Genomic DNA, 22,796 nt, shown 5'->3' with positions numbered 1-22,796 from the left:
TTCTTGTTTTGCGAAAGCAGTGAAGCTGGGCTCTTGGCTCTCAAGGGCCTATTTTGAAGAGTTTCTGAAGTTCTCTCCAAATCTAACCACCCCACTCCTTTGAATGTCTTAGAAGCAGTTAGCAATTTCCAAGTCATACAACTGGTATTTTTGGGAATACTGTGTTTTCTTCTTTAGACATTGCAGAAATCCTTTTTCCTAGCAAAGTCAGGTGGAAGTAAACAAGAACTAGTTCTTGTTTAACAGATAAACAAACTGCCTGCTGAGCCTGAGCCTACCTTATTTTCTTTAGGGGTTTTGGGGGGTTTTCTTTGGGATTTTTGTTTGTTTTGTTGATGATTTTTGGTTGGTTAGTTGTGGGGTGGGGTGGAGGGGATTGAAAAAAGAAAAGTGTTTTCCTGTAGTCCATTATGAATATGTGAATATTTGTTCCACCTTGCTGATTCTATGTTTGGGCAAAAAATTTTCCAAACAATCAGAGCATTAAATCTAGAGACATAATTTCCAGTGTTACTAGAGGTGTTCAAAGTTCTCTTGTCACTGCAACTGATGTAGTAAATCCAGAATTACCTTAAAACATCTATCAGACTGAAAACATAGGAGAATGTTGCCGCTACTATTATACTCAACATGTTCAAGATTTTTTAAAATTATATATTAAATTTTTGTGCACAAATCTCATTTGTTGAAATAATCTGAATCCACATGAGGTCAGCAATATTGTAAATTACTATAATATCCATGAAATTTTGACAGCCTAAAGCAATTCTGACTCAGTTCTAGATCCCTGTAAAGTATCAAGGGTGATCTGATATTTAAGAGTAGGCATTGAATTACCACTGTGACTAGAAGGGATTCATAAAGCTTTTTGTTCACTGTTTTGCCAGTTTGAATTTAGTTGTTTGAAATTAGTGTTACAGAGCACTAAAATGAAAAATCTCACAAGAACTACCCAAAGTTCAGTTATATTTTCCTACCCCTTTCTTCTCAGTTCAGTACATTGCAAATTCTGAAGAGATAAAGCCTAGGTCAAAAGATACTTTTTCATGAATTGTGGAATTACACCATAAAAAGGATATTTGCATCTCATATTCCAGTCTTGGGAAGATGCTAAATGATTTTTCTCCATAAGATGCCACGTAAATTTAACCTATATCCCTGTTTCTAGAACACTGAAATACTTTCCTTAAATCTAGACAGATATCCTGGATTGTTCTACGTTGGGAAATGTTTAGAGAGCTAACATCCTAAACTACACCTAGAAATTATATTTATGCAAGACCTATTCCCCCTGTTCTCTCCATGGTGCAGTGTGTGTGTGTGTGTATGTTCTCAGAGACAATATCTCAAAACCTACCCCTCAGTCCATTTTCTTTTCTGAATAGTGCATTTGTCCTGTCATAAACAAAAGATAAAACAAAATGAAAGCCATATTGGCAAGCAGAGAAAGAGAAGCAGAGAGATATATTTGAATTATCTGGCCTTTTGCAACAAGCAAACTGTCTAAAAATGGGACTCGCACTCATGGGATAAAATATTTTGACATTCAAGAGGACAATCAATGACTTCCTTTAGAATTTCTTTAAATACTGAACAGCTTTAATGGAAGTTGAGAAAAGGCTAACCTTGAAATGATTTGCTGCCTTTTCAGAGGCCCAAATTCTCAATGCTTGCAAGGGTAGCCAATCTGTCCATCAAGATCAATAGCAATAACAGCCTAGGCAGTATCTCACAGGCAAAGGCCAGCAGGAAAGGGAAAGGAAGTGATAGTTATGCTCTTTTTTCGAAAAATATTTTTCAGAAGTCTAAATATGACCACTGAATCTTCTCTTCAAGTCATCAACATTTACTAAAGAAAAAAGACAAAGCACAGGATCTTGCTCAGCTCTTGCAAATGAAGAAAGAAAGAAATCTTGTTTACTTCAGAGCAGCAGACTATTTGAACCAACAGAAAGACATTAAAATGAAAATTGATTTTGCCAAAACAATTTGGACTATGAAAAATTGTCTAAATCACCAGAACTCTTCCCCTTGGATAAATACATTAAATTTTAGGTAGCATATTCAGGCAGAAATTTTCAGAGGTAACACAATTTCAGTGGAATGCAGGACTTTCTCATTTCTTTAAATATACCTTCCTTAAGCTGTAGGTCAAGATTGTGCTGACAAGATCATAAAGTCATATTTCTGGCAGAAGAATAACCTGAGAATGCATTTGATCACTTAGCAATTACATTTATCTTCATCTATACCAATAATATATAGTAATAAAATATTAAAATAAATGTTATCAGAGAATATTTGAAGACTATTTTCTCAGTATGTTATCAGTATAAATTTAATGAATTTCATGTGCATCCTGTTTTCCAAGGAGGCTCACCTGAATGTTATCAAGATAGCATTTAGCAGCAAATCATTATAACAATCTATGTCTAAGCTCCTAACCTGTCTAGATGTTAGAGAAAACCTTTCTATTAAAGATACAAGCTGAGGACTAATATGACATGTTTTAACTCACAACAGGTAAAAACATCACAGGTCAAATATAATTTACAAAGAAAACTATGATGGTCAAGCTAGCAAGGAGTAATTTGTTCTAGAGCCATAAGTGAACTCTATGAGCCCCTTTCCCAAGGTTAGAGTCAAGCCTAAAGTCATCTACTCAGGGAATGTCCCTGGAAGATTCTAGAAATCCTGCTATGGCTTCCCTTCAGTCTTAAGTGTGTAAGTAGATTCTAAAATTTAATTTTAAGAGGCTGTCTGAAGCTGAGTATCCTCAACTGAACCTACCCTGGTAACTTCCTCAAACAACAGGACTAATTGTCACTAGCTACATGTTAGTATGGAGCAAGTAATTAGCTAGTTATATACTATTATCCAGAAAACAAGCCCAGAATAATTCTGCTTTTCACTTGCAAAAGCAAACCCATAAGAATCCTAAAAACTTTACAGATGGTACTTTTTGTATTCCTCATATCACCTTGAAGCAGTATTTTCAAAGCAAAAACATAACGCTCCTTGTATGTGTCACTTTTACAGTTTTAGTCAGTCAGCCCCCAAACCCTCTGTAGGGGTTTTCATTTCACACCTTTGCCATTATGCCACTTGCATACTTCATAGATTAGGTAACTTCATTGAAAGGATCTTGGTTTGCTGCTTTGAGGCAGGCAAATTGCACTCTAATTTTGGAAATGAAAGGAAATTGAAGCACAGAGAAACTTTCACAGTTACGTGAAAAAAATCTCAGGCCAAACCAGAAAGGCTCACACTGCAAAACTGGTTCAGAAGTCAATGCCTCGTGACAGGGATTATTCACCAACAAAACTTAACAAAGGCCTGTACAGTTCCTTCTCATTCAAAGCACTCAACAGCTCTGAGACACCTGATCCCAAAGGCCTTTCCTGCTACATCTGTCAGAGAATCAAGCTCGCAGCAGCAGCTTGGGTCCTGTTCTTGCCAGCCAGCTTTCCTTGCTCACCCTGCCCAAAACCTAATCAATCTTCTCCTGGTCACCTTAACAATGCTGGATGGCTTTGAGGTGCTTCTTTCTATTAAAACAACTTCCTGCCAATGGAGAGCCTGAAGGAATTAATGCCAGCTGAATGGAAAGGGATCTGGTTTTGCTGCTCTTAAGAGGCAGAAAAGTGTTACTCTAAACTGAGTCTAAGAGGAATTTGAGGTTCAGAAGAAATAGAGATATAAGGTGGCAAGACAAACACCTAATAAAACTTACAACTGGAATCTTCAAAAATGCAAAAAGACATGCCTGAGCTTGTATTCCTTAGGATTCATAGCATTCCTTGCTAAAGTTTATTTTTTACAAGACATATGTATGCATGATCGTTTTTAATGAGACTGCTCAATCAGATTTTAAAATCTTAGAACTCAAAAAAATAAGACTGGCAGATAAATGTGTGTATTCTACCTGATCTCTCCACCTGCATCATGACATCATCAGATCATTGAGGAAAAGGGAAAATCACCTTCACTATACCTTTGAATATTCTGGGGATAGAAGAGCATTTGAGTCACTTCAGGTCTCCAAATGGTTGGATAGCTTCAGGTTTCAACTTCCCACTCAGTGAATTCAATGGAAGACATAGAATTTGAAGGGATCACAGATTCACAGAATTCTGCACAAATATCCATTGTAAAAAAATATTTAAAAGAAACACTAAAATTGTCTTCAATGCTGTCTGCTCCCTCATTCCCCAACCACCAGTACTTAACCATTTTTGACAAAACCAAAAAAATTTCCTCCAGTAATGAAGACTCAATAGTCTTTGTTAGAAATTCATTCTAGTACTCAATTTTACTTATTATTACAAAGCTTTCACAACATAATCTAACACATCCTATTGAAATCCAGTGTCTCTATAATCTATGTATTAACTGCACTGAACAAATCTATAAATTAACTACAGTGAACAAATCTATAAATTAACTACAAATCCAAGGTCCCTATAATCTATTAACCACAGTAAACAATTACCCAATTACTTAACTAGATCATTAAATACATGCCTGTATCCTTACACATTTTTTTCTGATAATTATTTTCATTCTAAACTTGGTTTTCAAAGTTTTTATTAGTTTTATGTTTCAATTTCAAAATGGCTAATAATTTTAGGAAAATACTTTTTAAACTAAAAAAAAAGTGATAGACTTCCATCAAATTTCCCTCTAAAAGAAAGATATCTATTAATTATTTTTAGTTATTATCGGACACTTATTGAGGTTCCACAAGGAAAAGTTCAGTAGGATGTGAGAAAGAAGAGAATGTTCCTCTGAAAAACCTTTTCTGAACAATTCACTTGATTGTGATTGGTACAACTGTAGAAAAGAGTGTACAAAGAACAACAGTGATGGTTCTGGGGTATTAAGAACCTTTCACAGTAAGAGGGTTAAACAGTTCCACCTGTTTATTTTATCAGAAAAGAATTTCCAGAACAGGAAATATAAGCACATTTGCAGGAAGAAAATCCACAGTGTAAGGCCTCTGTGGTGCAGAGAAAGAGCAGTGAATGAAAGCTAAAATTACCACAGAGAGATAATTAGCCACTGTAACAGTTCATCACTAGCAATGCTGGATTCCTGTCCATCAAAATCTAGAAGTCTGTTGGAATTTTATGATTTTGGCAACAAAACTGATGTATAGAATTCTGGCAACTCATAGAGGTAAAATGGGTAAGATGACTTGATATTCAGAGAGGGTCTTCTAGCTTAGAAATTCACTCTACCCAGACTGCAGAAAAGTTAAATTATTATGGATAAAATAATAAAAACAACAAAAAAAACCCCAGAGAAACGGTTTACAAAGAAACATATTCCTAACTCAAGCCTTTCACAGCTCTGGTTTGTCTTGAGGGACAGCAAGGGATGAGCCAAGCTGTAACAATGTATTTTTCAACTCAATTTGTGCTTTATAAAATGTGCAAATAGTGAGAGTAATCAAACAAAAACATGCTTTGTCCATGATCAAGGACTTGCAATGCTGCTTTCTGAAGGAAGGAACTCTGATGTAAGGTTTTCATCTCTTGTTTGCTGTCCATAGAGCCACTGCAAAGTTAAACACGCAAGCATCATAACCTTAGCGTGCAACATAAAGCCTGCTGGCAAAAGATCAAAGAAGATGGAACAGAAAAGTTCCAGATAAGGCTTAAAACTATAAAGCTTGAACCAAGGCGAGAGAATTCACAAGTCTGTTTGTAGAAGAAATATCTCTAATAAAAAGCATTGCCTCCATGGAAACAAGGCCTTGAGTCTGGGCTGGATCCAAGGAGTGACAAAGGACAGCAGGCAGTGACGGCGCTGCAATTGTCTTTAGAATCAGAAATATCACAACCCTCATAAGCACCATTTCTTTTAAGGAACAAAAACCAAAACGTTGCAATGAGCTTCCCATTCTAATCACTAAACAGCCCTGCAGGGAAACCAGGCAATTTGTCAATAACAAAAGGAAAGAAAGAAAACTTTATTAGAGAACCAGACATTGGCCAGTATATCACAAAGAAAGGCTGCAGAATAGTTTTCCCACACACACCAAGTGCTCAAAAGTGCTCAGCTTGTAAAAAAACCTGAGCTGACAGAGCTCTGCCCTGCACAGACATCTGCCCCTAGCAGCTCACCCAAGAGCCCCTTCCTGCCCAGCAAGAGCAGGGAGCTGCTCTGAGCACTGCCCGGATGGAGCCTGGGCTCTAGTTATTATACAAAATATTTACTAATGTACATGGTCATACCTTGAAATAGTCTTTTCTTGAAGATGATGTTCTGATTCCCAGCCTAAAACAGGTAATAAATTCTTTGTTTCTTTTTGTCCACCCTGTTCCTGGTGTGAGTAATTTTTTTAAACCACTGAGAAGATAATTTTATTTATTATCGTGATAAAACCAGTATCCATTTAACATTAATGAATCAGGAAATTCTACAACCACTATGCTAATAGGAAGAAGGAACTAGAAAAAAATCTTAACTAAAATCTTCTCACACTTTTAGTGCACGTACTCCAATCATTAATTTATAGTACCCTGATCCTGCAATTTTCCCTTACCCATAAGGCAGTGTGTGAATTAATCACCCCTAAAACAAATACCTTTTACTTCAAATTATGGAAATAAATCTTTAAAATTTCATGCCAATGTGAATTTAAATTAGAGAGTATTTATAGATGAAGTCTTAATGATTTTCTTTATTCACTCATTCAATTTGTTTTTAAGCAAAAATTCCCAGCTCACTGGCTTCCCTTTTCCCCAGGTACCCCCACTGCCAGCACAGAGTCCTGTGCTTGTGACACTGCTGCTGCCTCCAGGAGGAAAATGCATTTCCCCAGACATTATCTTGTGATTTTTCTGCATTATTAATCAACAGAACTAGCAGTGAAAGAGGAATTAACATTTTTTTAGACAAAGAAAGCAAAACTAAATTAGGAAGTCAAACAACAAGAGATAAGCAGATTACAACTCTCATGGAAGAAATACAGCCCATCTTCTGTGGCCAAGCTCCAGATGGAGGAGTTTAATGGTGGAGGGGTTTAGGCAGAGGGAAGCAAGCCTTGCCCTGTAACTGATACTGGATATACATGCTCCTTTCACCCTCTCTCAAACCCTTCACAGCACTGCCACTCTCCTTTGAGCCCCTGTGCTTGCCTGACTGAAGGAGGAAGGGGAGAAGGGAAGCAATAATTGCCTGGGATCCAGTAGTAACTTTGCACCACGAGTTTTAAGGTGGAGCACATTTATCCATGTGTGGCATGTGGATAAGGCATTGTGCCATGAGGCATTGACGCTACCTCACAAGGAAGGCTTTGTGAGATGAACAAAGTTTCACAGAAAGCTAATATGAAGCTATTTCTTCCTTTTGCAAATCAGACTTGGTGACTAAGTCTGGTGTCGTCATCAGTGGTGCAGCTCAGAGTGCACAGATCATTTCCTCTGCTGCTCATGAGCAAAACCCAGAACTACCACCTTGGTCCCTCTCTCCACGAACCTCAACAACCCCATCTATCGTGTATCAGACACCTTTACTCTTTGGTAAACATCTTACAAAAATCACTGATCCAAATATAATGGTAACAACTCCCTTTATGCTAACACGGACTCGAAAACTTCCCACAGATCTGGCAACAAAACAAGTTTTACATTAGGAGTTTATTCAGATTTCAGGTTTTTTTTGAAGCATGCTCTGAATCTGCGCAAAGTGTTTGACTTGCATATGGAAAGAAAAAGTGCTACAACAGTGCATTTTCTATTGCAAATTTCTCATACTCAGTGAACCAGGAAAACTCCTTTTCTGGCAGTCTGCAGACTTAGATGAGATATATTTGGTAACAGGTGCCAGCATAGCTTCCACTATAAACTTCAATCGATTTCATTGACTAAGTCCTTATTGGCTAGGCAGGCTATTTGAATGTGGTAGGACGGCAACAAAGTGCTTTAATTGCTTTAACCACAGACAGGCACAGAGACTGAAATGGTGGTTCTGGAGAGCAGCATGCTCACCAGTCAGGATCATATGGAAAGGAAAAAAGGCTGTATATGTTTGTGCCTCGTGCTGTGCAGCCACCTCCTGCTGGAGCTGCTGGGTTCAGAACCCCCCAAAGGCACCACAGCACCTGCACCTGTTAGAGCATGAGCACTTTAATGAAAAATGCTCTGGCAACATGCAGCTGAAAGGGAGGGATCTGGAGCAGCTATAATAAAAAATACTGGTCATGGGTTTGCTTTCCAAAGTTCAGGAAAAATGAATGTGTGACTGAGACAGCCAGTTTAGCTGTATTATCTTGGCATTGGTCTGTTTTCAGTTTGCCAGCAATAAGTGAAGAGTCCATTTCGCATGTACTGCCAGCAACCAAAAAAAATCGACTGAGTAGATACATCCTCTATTAGGTGTGGTACTGCCACTGCTTTAGCTCTCAGCAATCTGTTAAATCTCTTAATAGGAGCTGGGATCATTTCAGAGTAAGGCTGTTTTGGCTTCTCACTAACTTCAAGGAAAAAAAATAAAGTATTTAAAATTGGACATTAATCATTCAACAACATCACAGCTGACAGCTGACCTGAACAAGACCAATTTTAAAAATTTTTGAACCACCTTTCTCAGATCACATCTTTAATTTTATACACAGTTTAGAAAAATAAAACCCAACTGCAAGTTCCATTTCAGTTATGCGGGTCAAAAAGTTGAGGAAAACATTGATGACATTTCTAGGCAGATTTCACTGGCCTTTTTCAAACACACTGCTTATAAATAGTTGACTAATTTAAAACCAGAAAGTATACCACTACTCCCCAGAAACTGCATGTGCTTTTTCCTGCATAACATTCCTAATCCCCCTGACATTACAAAACAAGATGCTAGCATAAGAAATAACGTGAAAGCAGAAGAGGAGGATGGCTCTGAATTCCTTCTCCTACCCTGTGCCCCTCTTTTATGTTTTGAGAGATATGGATATGCTGATCCCTCTGTGTCTATGCAGATTTTTATTGTTGTTTCCATTAATATTAAAAGCACAGACACAATTCAGCTGATGTATATTCCCAGACTGATAAATAGAACTAAGAGTGTTTTGATGGAATTACTGTTTTTGACGCTTCCCTCTCAAGACCATAAACTTAGTTGTCCAGATTTACAATCCTCTTACCAATAAGAAAGAGTGTCATGGCAAGCTAGGTGATATTCTTTTACAGAAATTCAAACTGTAGTTTATAAGCTTAAATTAAATCTATGGAGTTATTTAAATTGGACTTTTTGTTCCATAGAAAAATATGCTGCAGAACAAATCTGAGGACCACACACTTCCCAAAGCACCAGCATCCTCCAAAACCCTCATCTGCTAAACTGAACAGACTTTGGCTTAGTTTTCACTTAATTTCTTCACAATTCCTGTCATTGAGACACTTGTTTCACAAAAGAGAGCCTTTGGAGCTCAGGTAACTCTTCAGTCAATTCCCATTGTGATGAAATGGATTGCTCCCCTATTCATTCCTCATAATATTTCAATTTTGGGGCTTTTATTACTGTTGTTCTCAATTATTTTTCATTTTAGGAACAAAAGTCTATGTTTGAAAGGTACAGGTGTAATTTTTTATTCTATTATAAGGAAAAGTTTCAGATATTTAAGTTTGAAGCTGTTGCCCCAATATAATTTTTAGTTTTACTTGCTTCTAAATTCAATTCTGTATCGAATGGGAGGAGTAAATTTATTTTTAATTTTGTCATTATTAAATCAAGTGAGATGAGATTGCACTGACAGAAATGTAAACAAAAGTTGGCATAAAATTCCAATACAGTAGCTCATTTAAGAACCTTGAAATTTTGCAGCTAATATATTCATAACCTGGATCAACTCATTTCAATTCTACTCTTACTTATTTGAAGACAAAAAGCATATTAAACCAGTTTTTTCAGTATTAGTCACTTACATTTTTACATTAAAATTATTATTCTTTTTCTTTTATTTCTTCTTTTAGTAAGATGGTGATACGAACTGAGATGCATTTGTGAAGTCATTATTGTGAGTAGTTTTTTGTTCAGCACAAATTGAAATGGCTGTAGCACTTCATAAGGAAAATGTGGATGACTCCCCTCTGCTTTTACTTACAGCCATATTGTATTTTAGCACTCAGATCCAGCATGTGACAGGAAGGATTTGGGTGGCTGGCTGCTCTGAATCAATGGATGCAGGGCAGCCCTGAGGAGAAGCTCAGCACGACCCAGCCACGAGCAGCCCCAGCCCAGAGACACAAAGGTGTGCTGGGCTGCGCCCGGAGCAGGGGCTCTGCCCTCTGCTCTGCTCCCTCCCCACCTGCAGGGCTGGGTCTGCAATTCCCAGCATAAGGAGGACACGGAGCTGCTGGAGCAAGTCCAGGGGAGGCCATGAAGATGATGCAAGGGCTGCAGCTCTTCTGAATAACAGGCTGTGAGAGCAGGGGCTGTTCAGCCTCGAGTAGGGAAGGCTTTTCTGAGACCTCCAGGACTTTCCAGTACCTGAAGGGTCAATGTTAATGAGGTCAACAGAGTGAGTCATGTCCAATCCCATCTGCACCTTCCTGGACAGAAATCTAAGCTAGCTTGCTAATTCACATGTAGGACACCTGGTTTAACCAAGCCCAGGCATGAAAAACCCCCACCAGTAGTTTATCCCTGAACAGTACCCACATGTTCGTAGAGCTCTTCCGAAGAGTCAAATTCCATCCCTATTGCATCAGGCAGCTCAAATATCATTCAAATCTTACCTCTAACTCTCCCATTCTCAGGTGAAAAGCTCCATAAGATAAAAAATATTGCTTTTGGAGAGTACTTCCATGATTGCATGGCACACCAGTCTACTGCAGACTGTGCTTCGAATGCTGCCCCGCATTTTCTAACAGGAGTTGTGAATGTCAAGTGGTGCAGGTGGAGCTAATAAAAGGTTGCACTACTGTCAGAAGTGCCATTATTTTTGTTGATTCGTCTGTTGTAGTGCTACTCTAAGCCAGGTTTGTGAAAGGATGAGGGGAAATCAATCAGCTTCCTGCTGCTCTGGAGCCAACAGTTTTGATGCCCTAGTTCTCTGCTACTGCTAGTGTAAGATCCTCTGAGATATACACAGGCTCTATTTGGAATCATGAATCAGTGTAGCAATGCAAAGGTTTTTGTCACTATTTATTGTTTAAATACAATGCTGTCAAGTCAAAAATTAAGCTTCAACTCAACTCATTTCCCAAAAAATTCCTGTGAGACACCACAACACATCCTATGCTAGGTGTAGTATATTCTCCGCCAGCCAGAGACTTCAGCATCACAGCTCCCATTGCTCCATGTCTAAATTACATTCCCTGCAAAGTAGTCATGAGAGGGTGATAAAGAAGAAAACCTGGGCCATCATCTCAATTCACAGTAAATTTCAAGTTTCTCCCATCTTTTGTAAAAAATAATTTAAAAAAAAAATCAATATAATAAAATCACCTCTGACATCAGAGCACCTGGGCTGGGGCTGGTGGGGCTGCCAAGCTCCTGTCTGCTCCCACCTCCAGAGACGCAGGCACCAAGCCCAGATCTCCGCTGCCCTGGGGAAGCTCTCTAGGGAACAGGGCATGCCCTCTTCATATCTTGGCCTGATAAATTGTAGTTTATCAATTTTTTACTATTTACCAGCCTCAGTTCGCACCTGACAGAATTCTTTGTAAGCCTGCAAGGTCACATGGATTTACATGCCTGGGGAATCAGGGGCTGCATTATCACATGGCAAAAAAAAAATATATTAAAAGTATTCATTTCTTATTGTTTGCATTCTCATCTGATTAGAAAAAGAAACCACATTACTTCAAGATTAACACTACTGCCAAACCCAAGAACAGAGCCCAGTTTAGCACGGAACACAAGTCTCTGAGAAGTGAGATCATTATAAAAGTGCAACATGAGTGGTTTCATCACTCCTCTCTGCACTGCCGCAAACAGCTGAGGGTATCAGCTGTTCTGGCTGTTTTGTGCTGATCCAAGCTGCTCTTCCCAACCTACCCAGGAAGACATCAAAAACCCCCAGCCATTAACTGAACAATTACTTTTTATAGTGTTATCATTTTTATTGCCTAAATGTTCTACATAACTACCCAACATGTTTTGAAAGAATCACTAAAATTAAGAACACTTGCTCACCTGGTCTTAGATACCATTTTGGCTTTCACTAGAAATACAGTGTTCTCATTCCTTTAATATCTTGTTCAAAAATACCCATAAAGTTAAACTTTCCATGGGAAATCCTAGACAATAACTAAATTAGAATCCACACTTCAGATGAATCAGCATCTGTCAGATATTATCAGGACCAAAATTTTAAAAAATAAATTAAAAATTAAAAAATACTAGGGCAAGGCTAAATAACTAAATAAAACATTAAACCAGATAGCAAAATTGTAAGGAGAGGCCATCTGGAATATCAGCTTCTGTCCTTGTATCCTAGTACCTGATACTCAAGTCATTTAATGAATTATTATAATCAAAATCTTTTAGAAAAGTAAAAAATTAACACCCAAATAACAGCACAGAACTATTGTTTCCCTGCTTCCAGTGACTGTGATCAAAAGTGAAAATGGACAGGCAATAGGGAGAGGAAGGAGGGGGGAAAAAAATTTTAAAAAGAGCCAGTTTGTGATTTTAGGTAACAACTGTGAAAATGCTGAACACAGAAATATTTTCTGCCATACTGTGAAATTTCATCAGCACTCATTTCTATTCAAAATGTTTGAACACTGGTGAATGTTTAAACATAAATATGTATCATCTAAGCACTGAAAACATAATCCAGGCTTGAACAAATTACTTGTTTTAATATGATATCAATTACATTTTCCTATTTGGTGTGATGGTTTCTTGGTACTGCCAGCTATTTACCCATATAAAATTTTGGAAAGTGAATTGATAACTATAAAAACATTTATGCTGAAGAGCATACTGTAATGTAGTAGAAACGGGTTTTCCTTAATGCGAGTTTTAACTGCACATTAAAAGCACTGGAACCACCCATCATATTTTGCTGTTATTGTTTGCACTTACTGTATAAACAGAACATTAAATTCAAGATAGAAACTAAGACCTCAGTTTTTTCATTAAGTTTCATAGGCAATAAGAAAAAGGCTTTCCAAGTAGGAGTGCAAATTGCACAGTGGTGCAAGGTTAAACAAGATTAAAAGCTGTGCCCGAGGTTCCATACCCATGGTGCATCTTTGCCTTATGGGAACAGTTTTTCACAGAGGCAATTACACCTTGAAGAAAGCAGGGACTTGCCAGAGCCAGAGCCAGGTGGAGGGGTCCGTGCCCAGTGCCACCCTGCCCCTGGCACTGCCCTGCCGTTGATTCCTGCAGCACCCCAGGGCAGGAACAGCGTCCTTCAAGGCAGGATTAAACACTGCACACAGAACTCCACAGACCTGCATGAGCTCTATCAAGTTGCCTTTCCCAAAGCATCAATGAATAAAATTTCAGAGGGCAATTTAGGGCTAAAAGGAACGTGATGCCAAAGGGAGTGTTAAACACAAGGACTGACATCTCTCCCAGCTCAGCGATGATGTTTCATTCACGCGCACAAAAGAAGCTGGCAGCTTGGAAAGGGGATAACTTCAGGGACAGGCAAGGTACTTCCTCCAGGGAAATCACTCTTTCTAAGGCTCAGCTTCCCTTTCTGCACACACAGAGGGCTGTGGCTGCTGCTGGGGAGTGCCATGAAATAGCCACGGGCCTCTGCGCTGCCACCATATCCGAGCATGCCATCCTTATCCATTGTCAGCAGCCAAAGCACAGCCCCAGAGACAGACCTGTGCTCTGCACTGAGGAATTGCCATGCCAGGCACATCTCACAAGAGCCCCAGTTACCTGGTCCCAGTGATTTGTCACCCTCAGGGAGCTGGAGTGTGCACCAGGCTGCAGGTTACAGCTCCACCACCACAGGCACCCCTGGAGCTGCACAGTCCTGAGCTTAGTCTGCAACAGCATCACCCAAGGTCTTTTCTGTCCTGCTGATTGATTCCAGTGCTTTTCTTGAAGATCTCACAGTATTGGCCAATGGACTCCAGCTATGTATTTTCATCTTTATCACTGTAGCTGGCAGAAGTGTTTTGTCTTTTAAATCTAGAATATCTCTAAATCTTGAGAGAAGTGATTTAGAGCCACCTATGCAGGAACAAAACTAACGATAAAAACCACCTGAATAGAAACAGAAATGAATTGCTATAGTAATAGGTGATCTATAACTACAACACATCAATAAGATTAGATAAACAGACTGTTATCTTAATGAATTTGTCTATACAAGCAATTCCAGATTCTTCCTTTATCATATCTTTCTTGTAAGCCACACATATCAGTTTACACACATGAAGCAGCTATTGATCTCTCTGGGAAAATGTGCTTAGATAGGACTTTCAGAAATAAAAAAGCAACCAAAAAAACCCCACGAGGAATATAGTTGAGCTGCCAGAACAGGGAACTGCTGCATTGCATTTCCTGTACACACACACTGGGTATGGTTTAATATTGGCTGTTGCTATCTGAAGTGTAAACACTGTTACCAGAGAGAAGAAAGCTGGAATGACTTCAAAGCACAGAAAGAAAAATATTTCTCCTAAAATTTGCATCATCTCACTTTTGTAAAATTAAACTAGTTTATTAGTAAAAAAAAATTAAAACAACAAACAAAAATCTAATGAAAAAGGTACTGACTTGTAGCCCTGTCAACAGCCTTTGTCCCTTCCAGGCTATCTGTACTGAATTCTGGGATGCTACCGAAGCATTTGGATTATGAGGGCTTAATTCCCAGCTTGTGAGGGTGTGAAAACAGGCTCCTCCTCACAGCTCCCCATGCACACATGCTCTACCCCAAGTCTGCAGTGCTACTGAGAAGAGACGGCGGAACAAAACATAGCTAAAATTTTTGCCATATACCTTTTTGCTTCTCCTTAGAAGAAAGGAGCAGCAAGGATGATTTAACTTGCTACTCAGCTTCCAAAACTTCTGGAACATGCTGGTGTCTTAAAATCCTTCACTGTCACCACATCATTATCTTCATTAACACTTGATTTAAACTATTATTTTATACTGCACATATTAAGTCCCAAACTACACGACACCACCAGTCTGAGCTCTGCCCCTCAGCTCTACATCTGCAGAAAGCCACCCACACCCTTCCAACAGCTGAGCCTCCAATCCTGATGGGAAGTTGGGTCTCACCATCACGAATGTCATGCATTTTAAAGCCACACTATGCAGTATTCAGGGTTTGAAATATTTAATGTGAAAATAAGTTAATTAACACAATACTAATAACAACTTCCTTTTCAGGCAGCATAAAAAACATACACATATTTGAAAAAAAATATATTAAAAATCAAATATTCAATTGTACAGATCTCCTTAGGTGTTTTCTACACTCTTTAAATCAAAATCATGGGAAAAACCCCAACATTTAAAGGATAGTTTTTCCTCTAAATCACTGCACAAAATTCAGATTCCACACATGGCTGGAAGTGTGGAATATTAACAAAACTCAAATCCAGCTCTCCGTTCAGCTGTACCCATGAGAGTTTAGGGGGAGGGCTGCTTGCATACATCTATTTCATTGCATATCCAGAGACCTTTATATAATTGTTTTATTAATTATTCCTGGCCATTAAGAAAAAGAATCTTTAAATTGAATTTCTTTCTAAAATCATTATTGCTTATTAATGTACAATTATCTTACCACTGCCCATTGTTTTCTCAAGTCAAGTTTTCATTAGAACAAAAATGCATGTGTGAAAGGGTTCTTGAGGTGCAGTCAGACCTTTTGCCTGGGTTTGTGCTAATTACCAGAGATTCTTTTGTTATCAGCCCAGACATTAATGACAAAAGAAGACAAGTGTAGAGTCTATTTTGCTTGAGCTAATTACTAACCATTCCCCATTCAATTTATGCTCGGAGGAGTACAATAATCATGACACAGTGCATTAGCTCTGTCCTGGCAGTTTCTGCCATGCTGAGTGTTAATTGTCAGGACAGATTCCAGTCAGGAATAACAGCATCTCAGGCATGTCTGCACACGAGCAGTGCTCTAGCAATTTCTTCTGTGCACTAAAACAGGCCTTTTTAATTTTTTATGTAGGGGAATATCAGAAAATTTCCTCTTTTGCAGAGGCAAATGGAAGTTTTTATGATTAAACAATGTACCTAGTTAGAAAAAATTAATGAACCAAAACTAAGAACCAGAGAGCATGACAGAAACTGAACAACTCCCCTGGACTTATTTTTAAGTACATGTTTTGGGAAGATATATCAATACAACTAGCTGAGTTGTGTACCCTGCACTAAAAGCAGGGAGCTTAGAGGGCTAGTCATAGGTAGTAAGCCATTTCATATTATCCAAAACCCACTGAATTTGAAAAGGTTTTAGTGGATTTAGCATTGCTTCAGGGTCTTTGCGATCTTGAAAATTAACGGATTTATGGTAAATCCTCCAAAAATCATTCCACAGAGTGTAATGAATAGTGATAGATATTTCAAAGTCATTAGTCTCCCCTATCCTGTGCTTTGGTGACATCATGCCCTAAACTAAAAGCACCTGTTCTGTAATGACCTAATGTCTCACCAAGTCTGGAGGGGTATAAAGGAAAAGAAGGCTCATTTCTCCTCTGCGCTCACGCTTCTTTAACAAATGAGCTCGGAAACACAAAGTACAGGCTGCTCATAAATGTCTTCAGAATGTCACATGGAAAACAATGTACCATCATGCCATCCTAAGAAACTTCACACAAACAAGAAACAAAAGTTTTAGCAATCCTCAGTGGTTGCTTTTAGGATGATCATCTAGAAGATGCCATCGGTGCAGACACAAAGAGGCAAATTTGTGTGAAACAATACACCTTTACTCTAACAGCTCCATCTATAAATTTTCCTGGTCCAGTCTACAAGATTATTTAGTGCCCTGATCAACCCAGAATAACATTGTTTGGGTGAATGACAGAAAAATACCCTGATAAAACAGCAAGTGTTGGTATTAAGTTATTAGATCTTAAAGAAGGTACCAAAGCCTTCTTATTATCTAAATGCTAATGGAGACATAACCAAAAGTGCCTCTTCCACCCACTGTTAAGAAGGAAATCATCTCCTCCCGAGGCAAAATGTTTGAAGTCAGTATTTTGCCACATGCTAGTATCACAAAGCCATGTCATGCAAGATTAGACAGATTCCACAAATCAGCACAAACTTTCCCAAACCAGCAGGAGAACAGCAAGAGCACAAACTTGTACAGTGTGATCCCCAGCAAGGTGCCTGAAGGACTGGAGGTTTATCCTGCCAGAACACCACTCTCTCAGCCTGCTGTGCATTTTAATGGTACCATTCAAATATGGAGAGAGATGCACTCAAATACAGATCTCTGTAGAAAAGCATCTGCTGTCACTTGCAAGCCTCAGCACAACTTTCACAGACTGATATTTCACTTTCCAGTTTAGTGCAGAGGCTTTCTTTAATTTAGGAAACATATACTCAGTCCTGTCCTACAAAACAATCAGTGTCAGAACAAAATTATTTTGTTTCATAAAATTGTTAACTTATTTATGCCTATAAAAGTGAAGTGAAAAGGACCAATGTTTTCCTAGGAAAATAATAATTTCCATGGCTAGCAGTTAAAAACCACAGGATTCATGTTTTTGCAGTGTCCCAACAGGTAATTAGCAATGGTGGTCTCAAACAGTATGGCCACATGTTCAGAGTTACACAGAAATGGAGGTGGCAGCTTAGAAGGCTGATATCTTTTTTCTTTTATCTGTCATTTTCTTTTATCTCCCCTCCCCTCTGATACAGCACCAGGAAGTTTCTCTGCACATTTACCTCTGCATTTACAGTCATCAAACACAGAACTGCTTTAGGTTCCCTTGCTGTAACAGGTGGGTTCATTGACACACTCATTAATTTGTAACTTAAAAGCAGAGGGAAGAGAAACAGCTAATTGCTGTAGCTGAGAGAGGTGGCATTTCCATAAACTGCAGCACACACATCCCTGTAGCTTCATCTTTTCCATGTGCTACCTCCTCGTTTGATGCAGCTGAGCTATGCAAGGCAGCCCCATAGTATGAGTTTCAGGATAGCACAGCAGGGAGGAACATCATAACAAATGAATCATCAGAGCTCTTCCAAGCGTCAAGACCTCCATTTTCCTAATTTACATTTCAAAAGGGTCTGCAGTTTGAAGTAGTAAAGAAATCATTTGCTTTTGCAAGATAAGTGCTTTTCCAAGTAGGAAACTCAGTGGCAATACCAAAAAGTGTTCTGATTATAATTTTTGTCTGTATTAGAACAGACACAAAAGACTTTTAGAATCTCTCCATCAAAAGCTACCCGTATTCAGCATTTCTGCAATCTTTGACCATGTACTGCTCCCATGGAACGCTGGGTCAACATGCTCAGCTGCCTTCAACACTTGGCAGAAACAAAGTGTTCTTTACATAGATGTTTGTAGGCTACAATACAATTAATTATGTGGAATAAAAACACCTCCAAGAGACATTGTCAGAAGCAGCACAGAATGAGAAGATAATATAAATCTTATCTCTTGAGATTCCTCCCAGAATTTTTGGGGGGAGAATGTTTTTGGAGCAATTTGCAGCATTGTCTACTGGTGGGGCAGAAGGAGGAGTTGGTGCCTCCAAGCTACTGCCATCTATTTGTACAAGATACTGACATCTGTTTGTCTTAACTCACTCCCTCATATTTCTGCACGGCAGGATACTCTAAATGTAACAATGGCCCATCAGTGGTCCTAAAAGGGAGGTAAGGAAAGAAGTAGAGCATGTTCTCACCCAGCCTCTCACCCACAGTCACTCCCTCTCGCTGCCTGGAGCAAGGAATTCCCACACTAGGAATGACAGTGAAGTGACAGCCAGTACTACAACCTTCCTTGCTCTGTATTTGGGCAGAATTACAGAGATCTCATCACTGGCCCCAGCACTATTTATATTTGTTTCTTATTCATCTGGATAACAAAAATTAAGCTTTACAAAACCAACTTTCAACTATTTGCTCTTGGATGTGGCACTTCTTCATCACAGCCTCCCAGGTTATTATAGACATGTTCTTCCTATAATTGAAAGTCCAGCTAGAGGGAATGAAGATGCCAAGGAATCCTAAAGCTCAGCACACAGGGACATTTCCTAGCAAGTACCTGGCTTTCATCATGCTCACGAGTCCTTCTGACAAATCCTGTCATGAGAACATGTAATTGCAAAACAAATTCACTTCCTTAATGCTGAGAGGGATCAAAAAGAGGGTGTTACACTTTAAATTGTTGCTATTTATTCTTAAATTGACTGTTCTTCAAACATCATAGCTGCCAAAATTCAGCCTTCTCATTAACTGTATCCAGGTAAGTACAGACAGAGGAAACAAGAGAACAATTCTTTTAAAAGCAAGGAAACAGATAATCAGAGTGGCTCAGTGACCTCCCTGTAGCCATCACATTGACTAATTTTGGAAAAATGAAAATTGAAAAAATGGACTGACATTCTGTCCCCCAGATGTAACAGAAAGCAACTCAAAGTTGGCTTCCTCTGTCAAGATTACACTATGCCTTCAGTCAAATTCATGGTGTGTGGATTCCTCCTTTCATCACTGTTTACCTGGAACAGTAATACTCTAATTACTTCACAAATACTTATTTGCATATAATGAAGCAATTATGTACATCATTTAATCACTCTAATTGAAGTTATCAAATACAAAATTCTCTTTTAATTTGCAGGGTTCGGATCTTTAATGCCCTGGATAACTCTGTGACAATACAAGGTTGAGTGGGAGGCAGTAGTAAAATGAAAATTATTTAAAAAGATCTAATAATCAAGGTAAAGTTCTAATGAAAGCAATTCCAACTGGATAGTTAATCTTACATGACATTCAAATACATCACATTTGATACATCCAATGAAATCTATCATGATAGCTTGTTCCAATCGATTATTCCTTTCAGGTGTGGGTAAAGAAGTTCACTGAGACAAGACTCATGTTCCTTTTAATCCCATTATGGCACTCTCTTGGCCTATACAGCTGTGAATTCCAACACAGAACAGCCTGAGCTCAGCATCCAAACACCTGTTTGGAGTTTAGGAAAACCCCTCTGTACAAAGCATCCTCTTGGGTGGCCTGGTTTGAAAGCCTGAGACAGACTACAAAATAAAGATTTGCATATACTTAATTTGGAATTTGCTTTAGATACAAGCTAAAATTTTGAAAAACAGAGTTTATAAGCACTTCTTTAGGATGTACAAAATCATCTGTGGCCCATTCTCATCCTAATCCTTTCTACCTCTAGAGACAATCTTTGTCCAAACAATGAGCTTTAATACAGAGATGATTTGATGCATGTGAACATTTCTGGCAATTGCTGTTTCCTGGGAAACAATGGCACTCCTCTCAGTACACAGCACCAGCACCAGCACACACATCTTGCTCCAGAGCTTCACCTGGTCTGCAGGACCAAGCACTGAATTCACTTAGTGATTAACTGACCACTTCAGCCTTTCATTTGCACTATCAAATACACTTAAAGGTTTATTGAGTGCTTCCTTTCCCCTGCATCTGTACCTTTTCACATCTGTATTCCAGCTAATCCTTATTGCATTACCCCATCATGTTTGCATTTGATTATGATGGCCCACAGGTGGCAAAACAGTACAAATCAATCTGGAGAGTCTGCTTTGTTTGTTCACAAGAAATCTAAGCAAATATTCTTGGAACACCTTGAAGTACATTTTAGAGGTCATGTTTGAATTTGAGAACCAAAGAACTGGCTGTTCTCAATGTCAGAAAATAAATGAAAATAAAAATAAAAATAAAAAATACTTGAAAATATTTCCATCACAAAGCTTTTCATATGCAAGAAAACCTGCTCACCAATATTGACTTAGGACAAGAATTAAACTGAAAAGCTGAAATTTGGAGACTTGTTATGTCTAGGGAGACTCTTATGCTGTTTATTTACCACCAACAGGAAAAGCACAATGCAGATCTCACACACTGTCTTCTGCACACTGAAAATGCACAGTACCTACACTGAAACCCTTCCATTTAATAGGAATTGACAGGACACCACCAGGGCTAGATACTGCAATGATCACAAATTCTGTTGTGTATGCAAACAGGAAAACACATTTAATGTTTCTGAAAGCTGAACTCTAGCTTCTGTTTTTACTCTAGCTAGCAGTAAAATGTGGAATTTGGTGGGGGTGGTGGTGCTGGGCTGGCCCATCCTGGAGATGGGATTCTGTGTTTAACAAAACTGGAAGATAATGTATAATGGCAAATCCAGTGGAATTGCCTCAGACAACTCCTCAGACAGGAAAACACGCATCAGACAGTGGAAAACATTCCAGAAGCAGTTTATGCACACACAGTACTCTGAAATCACATCCCATAGCAGATTTGGACTTGAAATGATTGCACATTTTGCTTTGCATCTACAAATGAGGAAGCTTAAAACAAGTCTTGGCAATTAACAATTCGGTGTGTTCCAAGGTTACAGCTGGTGGAACTGCTTTCAAAGATTTATCAGCCTTTTAGTGACACACCAGAGTTTTCTGAGCAGGAACCCCACTGCAGCCACACACTGTCTGGTGATCCATTCTCCTTATCATGGCAATGTTTTCTTGAGATTCAAGGGGAAAAAATGGACTTGCATATCAGAAACAGCAAAATGCTTCTGAACTCACTAAAACACAAGCCTCATTTATCTAGTTCCAGGTTTTCTGTGCATCTCTGAAGTCCCCTTTCCTTAGAAAACAATGTAGTGTTCCTTATTTAAAGCTGGCTTCTGTTGTCCCTTATGTAATTCACAAGCACTCTATCAATTCCACTGACATGAAACCAAGCTCAAGACAATCAGATCTGACTTGGTTTAAATTCAAATTTAAATCCCAGATATACTGATATCCTTGTGTTTAGCAAATAAAAAATTGCTTTTTAAAACAGTGAGACAATTAAAACTTCCTGGTCTTCTCTTTTGCAGTATTGTCAAAATACGACACAATAACGACACAAAAATTCCAACTACCAAATATTTTTCGTAGAAAAGCTCTGCAGAAAATACTAATGGAATACATTCAGGTAACTTAAATCTCATCAACCACGAAGTTCTGATAAGTCTCCAGTCCCTTCCAGGGAAAGCACACAGATTTATGGAGCAATGCCTCACAAGTGGCCATCCATGGCTCCCCAGCAAACCTGCCAGGCTGAGTCCTGGATTCCTGGGGCAGTGCACTCCAGGTAAGCTCTGCCCATGTCAGCAGTGCCTCAGAGCCAGGGGACACAGCTCCTGTGTTCCTCTTGTACCAGATGAAACAGCAAGAACACAGAAGCTGGCAAGCACTTTAAATTTGGAGTATTTTGGGACAGAGGATTTTGGCATTGCCAAGGTAATATGAGTTGAAACTGAATAGATTATTGAAAAAAAATTCTTCATTTTTGACAAAATTCCAGAGCTGAGAAAAGCTGAACAAATCACCAGTTTATGGGAACACTGAGATGAAGTGACCAGGCAGCAACCAGCCCACACACAGACCAGCATGATACCTTTCCTTCCTTAGGACCATCAGGCAACAGGGAATAATCTCAGCAGCTGCTCATGGAAAAGCAGACAGCAGGCTGTTGCAGCCATCCTAGCTTACCTGCCAGCTGACTGACCTGCCTAACCCACACAGGTCACTCTAGTGTGCTCCTCTAAAAGTGCATGAGAGCAACATTCTTCTCCCTCACCTTTTCCAAATCAAATCCAAGGGGAGGGAGGAAAAGAAACTCATTTT

Source organism: Catharus ustulatus, chromosome 10, assembly GCF_009819885.2.
Source record: "Catharus ustulatus isolate bCatUst1 chromosome 10, bCatUst1.pri.v2, whole genome shotgun sequence".
Lineage (NCBI taxonomy): Eukaryota > Metazoa > Chordata > Aves > Passeriformes > Turdidae > Catharus > Catharus ustulatus.
Note: the sequence above shows the minus strand (reverse complement) of the source record.